The 13823-nt window shown below is 41.6% G+C and overlaps 1 long non-coding RNA gene across 1 annotated transcript in view; it reads right to left on the bottom strand.

Moving 5' to 3' along the window:
* Positions 1–13823, bottom strand: part of LOC121274896 — a 32593-nt gene that overhangs the window by 8513 nt on the left and 10257 nt on the right. The gene's annotated exons all lie outside the window — the stretch shown is intronic.

The raw sequence follows: 13823 nt of genomic DNA, 5'->3' as shown, positions 1-13823 counted from the left end.
GGCAGTGTGTGCCTGGCTTTGGAGGCAGTCCAGAGAAGGTTCAGCATCTGCAGTTTTTTGTTTTTATACCAGAGAAGGTTCACTGGGTTGATACTGGGGATGGAGGGTTTCCTCACGAGGAGAGGTTGAGTACGTTGGGCCTGTGCTCATTGCAGTTTAGAAGAATGAGAGGTGACCTTATTGAAAAATTTAAGGTTATTGGGGGACTTGACAGGGTAGATGCTGAGAGGTTGTTTCCCCTTGTGGGAGAGTCTAAGGCCAGAGGGCATAATCTCTTAAAACAGAGAGGAGGAGAAATTTCTTTTCTCAGTGGGTAGTCAATCTGTGGATTTTTTTTTTACTGCAGAGGGCTGTAGAGGTAGGGTCATTAGGTGTATTCAATGCTGAGATAGGCAGATTTGTAATCAGTAGGGGAATCAAGAGTTCTGGGGGAAAGGCAGGAATGTGAAGTTGAGGATTATCAGATCTGCCATGATCTCATTGTATGGCAGAGCAGACTCGATGGGCCAAATGGCCAGCTTCTGCTCCTACGTCTTATGGTCTTATTGTCTGTGTCATTCAGAACATGACAAGTATATTGAGTAAGCTCTGCATCTGTCACTCTCTGATACCATATGTTTCAATCTTTGATTAACGATTGAATATAGGATAGATAAAATGACCCTCTGGTCCAGTGTCAGTATTGTATTGATGGGTATATTCCTACACAATATATAATGGCATTGCTAATGATGTTTGCACCCCATAAATAAACAGAACAAAATTGTATACTGCTCTATTACTGTCATACTATTTCTCCTAGTCACCTAATGGTAGCATACTGATGAGCGCAGATATCTTTCCAACTGTTGAGTTTCATCTGATTCCCCACAATCACCAGTAAACCCCTTTTAGTCCACGTTACTTCACCAAGTGGCAGTTCAGATCTAAATCTGGTTCTGCCCATCAGAATTACGTTTTTTTTTAAATACTTGTCTCCTCTGGATTTTCCATCTCAGAAAATTGTGTGAATAATAAGCCTGGTAATTTAGACAAAGAGAAACAAATAAACACTTCCTTCTTTCAGTTTTGTTCTATATGCCAAATGCTGGGGTATAGTCTGGTGAATATAGGCTAGTCACCACACCTGTCATTCTCAGGCAATGTGTGTCAATGTGGGATGGTGCAATGGGACTGTCATTATATGGTTGGAAGGTCATTGTGGGTTTAAAAACAACTGTACCAAAGAATGTCAGTGGTGTGTTGTATATTGCAGCCATCAGATTCACTGGTGAAAAGGGTAGACAAGTTTATAATAACATAAGTAGGAGTAGGAGTGGGCAATTCAGCCCCTCGAGCCTTCCGCACCATTCACTATAATCATGGCTGATCTCATTTTGGCCTCAACTCCAATTTCCCGCCCTCTCTCCATAACCTTTCAACCCGCTACTAACTGAAAATCTGTCTATCTCCTCCTTAAATTTATTCAGCGTCCCAGCATCCACTGCACTCTGAGGTAGTAAATTCCACAGATTCATGACCCTTTGAAAAAAGTAATTCCTCCACATCTCTGAGTTAAATCTACCACCCCTTAGCCTAAAACTATGGCCTCTCATTCTAGAATGCCCCACAAGGGGAAACATCTGCTCCACATCTACTTTGTCCATTCCCTTTTAGCATCTTATATACCTCAATTAGATCTCCCCTCATCCTTCTAAACTCCAGCGAGTATAGGCCTAAACTGCTCAGTCTCTCCTCATAAGACAAGCCCCACATCTCTGGAATCAGTCTCACTCTCTGATACTGTGCACCAGTTTTGGTTTGCCTGATGAATGTTGGATAAATAATGCCTCTGTCACTTTCTGATCCTATATGATATATTAACCTGCACCTGTTTCTAGATGGATACTGCATTTGCAAAGACAACACATCATGCTACTCCCTTATAATCTGTTGCATTGTGTGCTTGATTGGTGAGTGTTGAATAAATGCTGCATTTGTCATATTCAGATATCATGGGACTCTCAATAATTAATATTGCTTGTGCGGTGTTAGTTCAGGATCAACTAATAGATGTTGGTCAGATACTGTACCTGCCAATCTGTACATTGCTGTTTCATTATGGGTTTGATATTTTAAGCATCGGATCGATCCTATCTCTGAAACTGTACTCAAGAAACAATGTTGGATTGGATGGAGAATATGGGACATTTTATGTATCTGTCATTCGTACTGTGTCAATTTTACTGTGACATGTTAGTGTTGGAAATACAACGTCTTCTCTCTCTGTCTCGAGGACTGCGGCTTACTGTATGTTTGACTGGAGAGTGTCAAAAAGCAAAAATATACCTTTACCTTTGGAAGCTTAAATGGTGATAACAGCTGCCTTCAAGGAATTGACTTGTGATCGATCAGCCACACAATCAATATCATTTCTAGTTAATGGCAATTTCTAACTTTACGTTGGTTGAATACATTCGTCATCATTTTGCATAAGATATAAAATTCAGTTTAGCTTTGATTTTTCTAAAGATTGGTATTCCCATAGAACTGGACAATGGATCTAATGGCAGTATGATATTTAATTGGTTCTTCTGATGTGCAAACTTGTGAATGTCAGTTTCCTTATCACTTATGACAATTTCCGCCTTTATGATTTGATACTCTTTCTAGGATACACGCTGTAGCTGTAACTCTCTGGTACATTGTTACAATGCGGGCTTTCTTTCTTCAGTTATCAGTTTCATGTGTGATAGTAAGCTGACTGCTTTTTCTGTCAGTGGCCTGTGCTAAATGTGACTTCATGCTTCATTCTCTACTTACCAATCTCTGGTGCTGTGTGCGAATGTGGGATTAATTTTCTGCCCCTCAGTTTCTGATGGTGTATATTGGAGTAAGATTCCTAATCTTTCTGCCAGTCTCTGATAATATAAGTGTGTGTTGGATTTGTGAATACTGTTATAATGTGAGTGTGTGGATTTCTTTCTCTTAATGAATATTTAATGGAATTTGGGCATTGCTGGCTGGGACAGTATTTATTGCCCATCCCTAATTGCCCTTGAGAAAGTAGTGGTGAGCCGCATTCTTTGATCACAGAAGCCCATGTTGTGTAGGGACATGCACAGTACTGTTATGAAGGGAGTTCCAGGAACTTGACAGATCAACAATGAAGGAATGACAATATAGTTCCAAGTCTAGATGTTGTGCAGCTTGGAGTGGAATTAGCAGGTGGTGATGTTCCCATTCATCTGCTGTCCTTATCCTTCTTGGTAGTAGAGCTCGTGAGTTTGGCAGGTATTGTGGAAAGAAACCTGGTGAGCTATACTTCCAGCTCTGTGATACTGCGCACGAGAGTTAGATTAATTCTGCATCTGTTAGTCTTTGCTGTTGTTTGAGAGTCATTCTGCAAATGGGAATCTCTGGTATTGTACGCGAGAAGGAAATTAAATCAGTGCCTGTTCATTTTTGGCACGCAGGAGAAGTTGTGATCAACTCTGTGTCACATGGTCGCTGGTACTGAGTGGGAGAGATCAATTTCTTCACTATCTATCAGTCAACGCTGCAACATGTTATTGCAGGAATCCTTCTGTATCAAACAGCCAGTGACATTGAATGTGAGAGTGGGATTTGTCCTGTCCCAGTCCATCTTAGATAGCGCTTGTGAGATGTACATTCATTCTGTATCTGTCAGTGCCTAGCTTTGTACATCAATGTGGGGTGCATTCTCTCTGATAATCTCTGCTACAATATGCGTCAGCAAGATTCATTCCATCAATGTCAGTTTTAGCTCCTGTGTGTGAGGCTCATGTTTTGCTTGGATCAATCAGTCATAAGAACACAATAAATAGGAGCAGGAGTAGGCCATTCAGCCTTTCAAGCCTGCTCCACCATCCAATGAGATCATGGTTGATCTTGTGGTTCAAAACCAACTTCCTGCCTGATATCTGAAACCCTAAGTGCTTTTAATATGTAGAAATGTATCGATCTCAATCTTAAACATACTCAGAGACTGAGCCTCCACATCCCTCTGGGGAAAATAATTCTAAAGATTGACCACCGTCTCAGTGAAGAAACTCCTCCTCATCTGAGGCTATGTCTGCTGGCTGTACACATCTCCCACAAAGGGGAACATCTTTCCTGCATATTCCATGTTGAGGATTGTACTTTTTAAAAATGTTTTAATGAGTTCAGCCCTCATTCTCCTAAACTTCAGATAATAAAGGCTCAGGCTATTTAATATTTCCTCCTAGGAATGAATTTAGTGAATCTTCATTGCACTCCTTCTTTGGCAAGTATATCCTTCCTTAGGTAAGGAGAGCAGAAGTGCACACAATACACCAGGTGCAGTCTCACCAAGGCTCCATATAATTGCAGTAAGACATCTTTACTGCAAATGCAAGTCCATTTTTCACAAAGACAAGCATACCATTTGCCATCTTCATACCTTGCTGTACCTGCATGTTACCTTCAGTGACTCATGAACAAGAGCTCCCAAGTCCTTTTGAAGTTCTACACTTCCCAGACTCTCACCATTTAAGCAATACTCTGTATTTTCAACCAAAAGTGACAGGATTAATCCCATTATCACATTCAATGCCAGAGACTGGCTGATACAGAATAATTCCTATTCTGACATGTTACACCAGTGCCTCACATTTCTCCACATTTTATTCCATCTGCCATTTTTTTTGTCTACTCACTTAGCTACTCCAAATGCCCTTCATGATTCTGTGCATCCTCCTCACAACTCACACCTAATTTTGTTTCATCTACAAACTTGGAAATATTACAGTTAATCCTCATATCCAAATCATTCATGTCAGTTGTGATGAGCTGGTGGCAAGCACTGACCCTTGCTGTACCCCAGTAGTCATAGCCTGCCACATTGAAAATAACCCATTTATTCTTAGTCTCTGTTTTTGGTCCATTATCTAGCTCTCAATCCATGCCAGTATATTCCCTCCCAATCTCATATGCTCTAATTTTGTTTAATAACCTCTTGTGTGGGACTTTACCAAATGTTTTCTGAAAATTTAAATATACCACATTCAGTACCATACATCAGTAAAAAGTGAATAGTACTGGAGAAATTATTGGGACTTAATTAGATAAATCCCCCTGGGCCTGATGGTCCCAAAGTGTTGAAAGAGATAGCTGCAGAGACAATGGTGGCCATCTTTCAAAATTCGATATACTCTATAGGTTCCTGCAGATTGTAAAGTGGCAAATATAACCCTAAGAATTTAAGAAAGGAGGGAGAGAGCAAATGGGGAACTACTACCTGTTAAATAGAATCTAGGAGCAGGAGAAGGCCATTCGGCCCTTCCAGCCTGCTCTGCCATTCATTATGATCATGGCTGATCATCTAACTCAATAGCCTGCTCCCGCTTTCTCCCCATACCCTTTGATCCCTTTCACCCCAAGAGCTATATCCAACTCCTTCTTGAAAACATACAATGTTTTGGCCTCAACTACTTTCTGGGATAATGAATTCCACAGGCTCAACACTCTCTGGGTGAAGAAATTTCTCCTCATCTCAGTACTAAATGGTCTACCCCATATCCTCAGACGGTGACCCCTGTACTCCCCCACCATCAGGAACATTCTTCTTGCATCTACCCTGTCTAGTCCTGTTAGAATTTTATAGGCTTCTGAGATCCCCCCCCAATTCTTATGAACTCCAGCGAATATAATCCCAACTGACTCAATCTCTCCTCATATGTCAGTCCCGCCATCCCAGGAATCAGTCGGGTAAACCTTCGCTGCTCTCCCTCTACAGCAAGAACATCCTTCCTCAGATAAGGAGACCAAAACTGCACACAATATTCCAGGTGTGGTCTCACCAAGCCCTGTATAATATTGAAACACAGAAAATGTTAGCCTGACATTAGTATTAGAAAAAAATGCTAGAATCTGTAAGGATGTGATAATGGGACACTTAGAAAATCGTGGCAGGATTGAACAGAATCAACATGGATTTATGAAAGGAAAGTCATGTTTAACAAGCCTGTGGAGTTTTTTGAGGATGTAACTACCAGAATAGACAGCTCTACTTTCCTGTGTTTTGTGGCCAATAAAGAACTCTCATCAATGTTTTCTGTCCCTTGCTGTTTCTCAGTTCCACCCAAACAGTTCTAAAGATAATTAGGGAGAATCAAAGGCCATCTCTCACTACAGTAGGAATGCCCTCTTTAATTAACAGAGCTACCTCACCATCTTTTCCCAGCTTCCTGTCATTTTTGAAAACCATATATCCTTGGATATTCAGCATCAGTTCCCCTTATAACCATATGTTTGTGATCTGTTACGACAGCATAATAATTGTATTATCCTCGTTTATAAAGTAGGGTAATGGGTGTGAGTGTAGTTAGTCCTATCAATGTGATTCAATTACCTTGGAGTCAGGTGGACTGCAAGCTTGAAATTAACAAAAAAAAATTGGGTATAAAAATCTACTTGAAATACTAATGAGTTAACATGGATGGCAGACTAAGCATGTAAGGTGTGATGGAAATTTGCATTTTTAGACAAGGGAAGGAGTTGGTTGGATGTCAAAGGGATGTTAGGATGTTTACGACTAGCCAGATAAGTAAGGCAAAGCAATGTGTTTATTTTTCCCAAGTGTCACTGACAATATTGGCAACATGAATGAATGGGCAAATGCATGGCAGATGCAGTATAATGTGGATAACTGTGAGCTTATCCACTTTGGTAGCAAAAACAGGAAGGCCGATTGTTATCTGAATGAATATAAATTGAATGATGGCAATATGCAATGAGACCTGGGGTCCTCATGCACCAGTCACGCAAGGTAAGCATGCAGGTGCAGCAGATGGTAAAGAAGGCAAATGATATGTTGGTCTTCTTAGCGACAGGATTCGAGTGCAGGAGCAGAGATGTCTTGCTGCAATTATACAGGGCCTTGGTGAGACCTAGAATATTGTGTGCAGTTTTGGTCTCCTTATCTGAGGAAGGATGTTCTTGCTATAGAGGGAGTGTAGCGAAGATTTACCAGACTGACTCCTGGGAAGGCGGGACTGACATATGAGGATAGATTGAGTCGGTTAGGATTATGTTCACTGGAGCTCAGAAGAATTGTGGGGGGGGTGGGGGGGTGGGGGGGTGGTGGTCTCGTAGAAACCAATAAAATTCTAATAGGACTAGAGAGGGTAGATGCAGGAAGTATGGTCGTGATGGTGGGGAAATCCAGAACCAGAGGTCACAGTCTGAGGATATGGGGTAGACCATTTAGGACTGAGATAAGGAGACATTTTTTCACCCAGAAAGTGGTGAGCCTGTGAAATTTGCTACCACAGAAAGTATTTGAGGCCAAAGCGTTGTATGTTTTCAAGAAGGAGTTAGATATAGCCCTTAGGGCGAAAGGGATCAGAGGGTATGGGGAGAAAGCGGGAGCAGGCTATTGAGTTGGATGATCAGACATGATCATAATAAATGGCGCAGCAGTCTCGACGGGCCTACTTCTGCTCCTTTTTTCTATGTTTCAATGTTTCCATGAAAAATGGTTATATTATGCATATGGTAAAGTTGCAAAGACATATGGAACAATGGAATTTGCACATTAAAAAGAGAGAAACATATATAAAGGAAAATAAAAGGCTATGTTGAGGGGCCATGTAAGATCTAATAGGTCTTCAGTTCTGCTGAAGGGTCATGAGGACTCGAAATGTCAACTCTTTTCTTCTCCGCCGATGCTGCCAGACCTGCTGAGTTTTTCCAGGTAATTCTGATTTTGTTTTGGATTTCCAGCATCCGCAGTTTTTTGTTTTTAAGATCTAACAGGAATGTGTGAAACAGCCTTCACAAAACCCACAGCTACTTGTGCATAAGTCTGCTGCGTCCAGTAACTAAAGTTTGAGACAAGCTTTTGCAATTCCACCATTAAGTGGGTACTGTGGTAACTGGCCGGCTGTTATTTTTCAAATTAGAATCTAATTTTGACTGTTGCCTTAAAGGGGGTGCGTAACTTGGAGTCAGGTTAGTTAGGAACTTTAGGATTTAATATAGTATTAAATAATTGTCGTCTTATGCATGTGTTTGGAATCTTTTCTTTTGTTAATAAATATTTTAATTTAATTCTTAAAATCTCTATGGGTCTTAGTGGACTCATTAGTTCTGAATTCAGTGCACACATCTTGTCTTAATAAATATAAGTTTCAAAACTGTTGCGATGGTGTGGTCAAGTTTCCCTTGTAGACTTGGTCCACCTGACACACATCACCTGCCACATCATAAAAAATAACTATCAGGTCATGCATATGAATTTCTTCATGAGCTCAAAATTCATCTATTTTATTGCAAATACTGTGGACATCCAGACAGAGTCCTTAATTCAGTTTTTTTTCTTCCCCACTGTGTTTGTAAACCCTGAGCCGATCTTCTTGCCACACTCTTAAATTTGAAATCCCTGTCCCTTCTTGCCATACTCTAATTTTCATTGCCTTTATTGCTAACTTGATCGATTACTTTGTCATTCTCCTTTAATGTACTCAATCTTCCCCTACTGGATCCCCACCTCCTCCAATTAGATTAAAGCTCCATCGACTTCCTTCGTTATGCAACTCACAAGAACACTGGGCTCAGCCCACTTCAAGTGCAGACTGTCCCAATGGCACTGCTACCACTTTTCCCAGTACTGGTGCCAGTGTCCCATGAATCAAAACCCATTTCTCCTACACCAATCTTTGAGCCACGCATTCATCTCTCTAATCGTTTTGCCTGTGGCTCAGGTAATAATCCAGAAATTATTGCCTTTGATGCTCCTTTTGCTTTTTAATTTAGTGCCAAGCTCCTCATACTCTTTACGCACAACCTCTTTCCTAGTCTTACCTTTGTCCTTGGTACTTACATGACCATGACCACTGGGTCCTCCACCTCCCACTGCAAGCTCCCCTCCAGCCCTGAGCAGATATGCCAAACCCTGGCACCTGGCCAGCAACACAACTACCTGTACTGATTCTCTCAACTGCAGGGAACAGCATCTATCCCACTGACTATATCATTTCCTAATCACTAACACATCCCCCTTCATCACCCCCACTTGAATAGCATCACTCAACATACTCAGCCTGCCCACCCATCTTGCAATCCTTCTCCTCATCCACACAGGTTCCCCTTAGATACTTGCCTTGCTGTCACGTCATCCTGTCCTTGACCACTGACCAAGTCGAAGGTCCTGTACAACATAAGGAGAGTGACTGCTTCCTGCAACAAAGTGGTTAGGTAACTCTTCCCCTCGCTAATGCTCCACAATGTTCACAAATTAGCCTCGAGCTAAGCAATTCATAGCCAAAGTTGCCTAAACTGCATTTTTCTGCGGATGTGGTTGTCCACGATTGCAGTGTATTCCCACATGCTGCAGTCTCTTCTACACTGAGTCATGTGTGATTAGTTAGATCATTCCTCCCTGGTATTTTACATGAGCATATGATTCATTCTCTGTCAACCTCTATCTGAGATGAAAAATATGACTTTGATTGTCAATGTTTGCTTCTGAAAGTACATATGGGCTAATCCTACCTGCGTCAGTCCCTGATATTGTATGCACATCAATTTCTATCAATCAGTGCTTTGTACAATTTTGATTATGGGATTTATTAAATATTCATCAGTGTCAGGTGTCATGTGCAATTTTAAAATTAATTCTGTATCATTCAATCTCTCCAGTCATGGGTGAGTCTTGTATTTATTCTTCAACTGTCAGTCACTGGAACATTCTGCGAGTTTGCAGTTCACTCTGTCACTGCCAGTCATAGAGGTCTACAGCACAGAAATAGCCCTTCGGCCCATCGAGTCTGAGCCAGTCAAACAAGTACCTAACTATTCTAGTCCCATTTTCCAGCATTAGGCCTATAGCTTTGTATGCCATGGCATCACAATACCTCTTAAATGTTATGAGGGTTTCTGCTTCTACGACCCTTTCAGGCAGTGAGTTCCAGATTCCCACCTCTCTCTGGGTGAAAAAATTCTTCCTCGCATCTCCTCTAAACCTCCTATCCCTTACCTTTAATCCATGGCCCCAGTTATTGATCCCTCCACCAAGGGGAAAAGTTCCTTCCTGTCTACCCTATGTCCCTCAATTTTATACACCTCAATCATGCACCCCCCCCCCCCCCCCCCCCCCCCCCCACTCAATCTCCTCTGCTCCAGGCAAAATAACCCCAGTCTATCCAATCTCTCCTCATAACGAAAACTATCCAACCCAGGAAACATCCTGGTAAATCTCCTCGGCACTCTGTCTAGTGCAATCACATCCTTCCTATAATGCAGATTCCAGAACTGCACACAATATGCTAGCTGTGGCCTAACCAGCGTTTTATACAGTCTCTGGAACAATTTGTGGAAATTAAGTTCATTCTTCATTTGTCTAACCTTTGTGGTTTCTGAGAGAGCAGGGTTCATTCTGCTTCTGCCAGTCTCTGGCATTTAATGAAAGGATAAGGTGAATGATGAACCTGTCGGTTAAAGGTGCTATATATGTAAATATGTTAATATACATAACTTCATTGTTCTCTATCATAGAAGACAGATTTAAGCTAATCAGCGTGAAAATAAAAAGCAAAAAGTAATCAAAGCGTTACTTCATCTGGAATGCACTGCCTCATAGTGGAGCAGAAGCAGATTCAGAAAACTAACTGCAATATGGAATTCAATAAATACATGAAGGGAGGGCCCTATGGCAAGCTATGGAGAAAGAGCAGTGGAATAAAATAACTGGATAGTGCTTTATAAGATTTTCTGTATCATTCTGTGGCTCAGTGAAAGACACAGGACTCTGTTCTCCCCAGGGACACACACCGAGACAAACATCAACTGCAGCTGGGGGATCATCAACTCGGTGAAAGACGCTCTTTGGTCTGCCCGAAACGTGTTGGTCTTCCAGTGCAAAGAGTTGTCCCCAACCGAGTGTTGCAGACTGGCTCATTCCAAGGTCCAGGGCGATGTGCTGAGGGAGGCACTAAAGCTTGGGGCAGCCACTGCAAAGGCTCAATGGGGAAAGGTCATTGTCTAAGACCATTCAACCATAGGGTACTGAGGGGCTGAGAAGTGTATAGACCTCTCGGGCTGTATGACTCACATTGAGTGTATGCAGTCACTACTACATGTATCACAATTGTGCTGAAACACCTCAGAGTGCAATATCATCTATGTCAATAAATTGAATGCCATAAGACCATAAGATATAGGAGCAGAAATTAGGCCAATCGGCCCATCGACTCTGCTCCGCCATTCAATCATGGCTGATAAGTTTCTCAACCCCATTCTCCCATCTTCTCCCTGTAACCTTTGACCCCCTTACCAATCAAGAACCTATCCATCTCGGTCTTAAATACACTCAATGACCTGGCCTCCACAGCCTTCTGTGGCAATGAATTCCAAAGATGCACCACTCTCTGGCTAAAGAAGTTTCTCCTCATCTCTGTTCTAAAAGGTCTTCCCTTTACTCTTGAATGCCATAGCACTGACTGCCTGTAATGACCATATTGAAATGTCTGTAATGTTCATTGATTGTATTGAAGCACCTCGTGATCTATGTGGAAATCTTGAATATAATGACACTTTTTGTGATGGCCATTTTGAAATGTTTTTTAATGTTCTTCCAGATATTTTATCAATGAAGTATATTTTTCCAAAAAAAAACTCAGTGAGAGATGGATAACAGGAGCAAATAACTTGACTAAGCTGCTACATTAACGTAAGGTGCCTTCCTAGATATTGCTGTTGCCTTCTAACAGAATTACAGGATTGCATGTGTCTTTTTCCCCCCCCCACCAATATGTTGATTTGATCACCACCTTGGCCAGTTTCAGAGTGCAGGCTACAGAAATCATAAGGACCAAACTGCTGGTATTTGCTTCCATCTACTGGAGGTAAGCGAGCGGCACATGTAGGGAAACATGCATAAGCAACCATTTTGAACAGCAGAGAAAATGCCTTTATAGTTCCTTTCACAACAAAATGGCTGCAAAGTATTTTGTGAACCTGTGTGTGTACACAGATGCAAAAACCCATGGGTGGTAGATCCATGGTGCTGTAGCAGTGATATAATGCTGAGTATAACTACCATTGAAGCAGTTGGCTTGTGATTCGATTCTGCAAATAGCAAGTAGTCACATATTATACTTTATCTCAGCCCATTGCAATTTCAGCCTGAATTTATTGGCCTTGTCTTACTTCCATATAATTTAATAATTGCCATGTCCAGGTTAAAATTGGCATGGTATTATCACTAACAATTTGGTCCACTGTAAAATTTCATATCGTTGTTCATTTAAATGAAGCTTTGGCTCAGTCTTGCTCAATAATAAAAATCATCATTTAAATGATACAAAAAACCAGGAAGTCACAGGTCAGCTCACACACACTGACATGGGCAGGGAATACAGAATACCTCATATTGTACAGTAGGATTGATCCATGGCAGAGATGTTAATTTAAACGTTGTTGGAAAAGGCAACACGAGAACAGTTTAGGATGTCCCACTTCAAATTATAGTTTATATTCTAAGGAGTATCAGGAATAGAGTGTGATCTAGAGGCGCAAATACATGTTAAAGATGTTATGCCACGGTATCTTTACAGAGACATGGTGTTCATAGAAACATAGAAACTAGGAGCAGGAGGAGGCCATTCGGCCCTTCCAGCCTGCTCTGCCATTCATTGTCATGGCTGATCATCCAACTCAATAACCTGCTCCCGCTTTCTCCCAAGATCCTTTCATCCCTTTCACCCCAAGAGCTATATCTAACTCCTTCTTGAAAACATACAATGTTTTGGCCTGAACTACTTTCTATGGTAATGAACTCCACAGGCTCACCACTCTCTGGGTGAAGAAATCTCTCCTCATCTCAGTCCTAAATGGTCCACCCCGTATCCTCAGACTGTGACCCCTGGTTCTGGACTCCCCCCACCATCGGGAACATCCTTCCTGCATCTACCCTGTCTAGTCCTGTTAGAATGTTATAGATATCTATGAGATCCTCCCTCATTCTTCTGAACATAATCCTAATCGACTCAATCTCTCCTCATATGTCAGTCCCACCATCCCAGGAATCAGTCGGGTAAACCTTCGCTGCTCTCCCTCTATAGCAAGTACATCCTCCTTCAGATAAGGAATCAGTCTGATAAACCTTCGCTGCACTCCCTCTATAGCAAGAACATCCTTCCTCAGATAAGGAGACCAAAACTGCACACAGTATTCCTGATGTGGTCTCACCAAGGCCCTGTATAATTGCAGCAAGACATCCCTGCTCCTGTACTCGAATCCTCTCACTATGAAGGCCAACATACCATTTGCCTTCTTTATCACCTGCTGTACCTGCATACTTACCTTCAGCGACTGGTGTACAAGGAAACCCAGGTCTCGTTGCACATTCCCCTCTCTCAATTTATAGCCATTCATGCATTTGCCCACTCACTCAGCTTGTCCAAATCACACTGAAGCATCTCTGCTTCCTTCTCACAGCTCATCCTCCCACCAAGCTTTGCGTCATCTGTAAATTTGGAGATATTACATACAGGCATAGCTTTGATAGCATTATGACATTCGTAATAGGGGACAATATTAAGGGGAGGCAAACGTTGACTACACCACAGTTACAACTGTCATTAAAGGTAGAATACAATACTTGGAGTCATCTAATACTTGGAGGCAAAGAAATGGAAAACAACAGATGATATCAATTCAGATGTAAAAGAAGCTTTCAATTCACATGTGAGAGAAGTTTTCAATTCAGATGTGAGAGGAGCTTGTAGAAAATAGCCAAGTCGATTTTAGGGGAGACTTTAGTTTGCGTATAAATCAGAGAGAATAGCAGAATTCATGTC

The sequence above is a fragment of the Carcharodon carcharias genome (assembly GCF_017639515.1).
Source record: "Carcharodon carcharias isolate sCarCar2 chromosome 39 unlocalized genomic scaffold, sCarCar2.pri SUPER_39_unloc_1, whole genome shotgun sequence".
NCBI classification, from domain to species: Eukaryota; Metazoa; Chordata; class Chondrichthyes; order Lamniformes; family Lamnidae; genus Carcharodon; species Carcharodon carcharias.
The sequence above is the reverse complement of the archived record's forward strand: the minus strand, read 5'-3'. Positions and strand labels throughout refer to the sequence as shown.